At 46.5% G+C, this 1,319-nt stretch overlaps 1 pseudogene; it reads left to right on the top strand.

Annotated features, from left to right (window-relative positions):
* On the top strand, positions 1 to 1,319 carry Ybx1-ps16 (Y box binding protein 1, pseudogene 16; annotated as a pseudogene).

Genomic DNA, 1,319 nt, shown 5'->3' with positions numbered 1-1,319 from the left:
ACCATCACCGCAACCATGAGCAGCGAGGCCGAGACCCAGCAGCCGCCTGCCGCCCCCGCCCCTCAGCGCGGCCAACACCAAGCCCCGCTCCACAGGCAGCGGCGCCGGTATTGGCCGCCCGGGCGGTCTCACATCCGCAGCGCCCAGCGGCGGGGACGAGAAGGTCATCGCAACGGTTTTGGGAACAGTAAAATGGTTCAATGTAAGGAACGGATACGGTTTCAACAGGAATGACACCAAGGAAGACGTATTTGTACACCAGACTGCCATAAAGAAGAATAACCCCAGGAAGTACCTTCGCAGTGTAGGAGATGGAGAGACTGTGGAGTTTGATGTTGTTGAAGGAGAAAAGGATGCGGAGGCAGCAAATGTTACAGGCCCTGGTGGAGTTCCAGTTCAAGGCAGTAAATACGCAGCAGACCGTAACCATTATAGATGCTATCCACGTCGTAGGGATCCTCCACGCAATTACCAGCAAAATTACCAGAATAGTGAGAGTGGGAAAAAGAATGAGGGATCGGAAAGCGCTCCTGAAGAAGGTTCCCACCGTACTACTTGCGGAGACCCTATGCGCATCGACCACAGTATTCCAACTCCCCTGTGCAAGGAGAAGTGATGGAGGGTGCTGACAACCAGGGTGCAGGAGAGCAAGGTAGACCAGTGAGACAGAATATGTATCGGGGTTACAGACCACGATTCCGCAGGGGCCCGCCTTGCCAAAGACAGCCTAGAGAGGATGGAAATGAAGAGGACAAAGAAAATCAAGGAGATGAGATCCAAGGTCAGCAGCCACGCCGCAACTTCAATTACCCAGAGAACCCTAAACCACAAGATGGCAAAGAGACAGAAGCAGCCGATCCACCAGCTGAGAATTCCTCCGCTCCCGAGGCTGAGCATCTCTACCATCATCCGGTTTGGTCATCCAACAAGAAGAAATGAATATGAAATTCCAACAATAAGAAATGAACAAAGATTGGAGCTGAAGACCTTAAGTGCTTGCTTTTTGCCCATTGACCAGATCCACTAGAACTGTCTGCATTATCTATGTAGCGTGGGGTTTTTATTATTTTTACCTAAAGATGTCTCTTTTTGGTAATGACAAACGTGTTTTTTAAGAAAAAAAAAAAGACCTGGTTTTTCTCAATACACCTTTAACGGTTTTTAAATTGTTTCAAATCTGGTTAAGTTGAGATTTTTAAGAACTTCATTTTTAATTTGTAATAAAGTTTAAAACTTGATTTTTTCAAAAAAGTCAACAAACTGCAAGCACCTGTTAGAAAAGGTCTTAAATAGTAATAAAAAAAACTTTTTCTTTTTTT

This window comes from Rattus norvegicus, chromosome 1, assembly GCF_036323735.1.
Source record: "Rattus norvegicus strain BN/NHsdMcwi chromosome 1, GRCr8, whole genome shotgun sequence".
NCBI classification, from domain to species: domain Eukaryota; kingdom Metazoa; phylum Chordata; class Mammalia; order Rodentia; family Muridae; genus Rattus; species Rattus norvegicus.
Note: the sequence above shows the minus strand (reverse complement) of the source record. Positions and strands in the feature narration are given on the sequence as shown.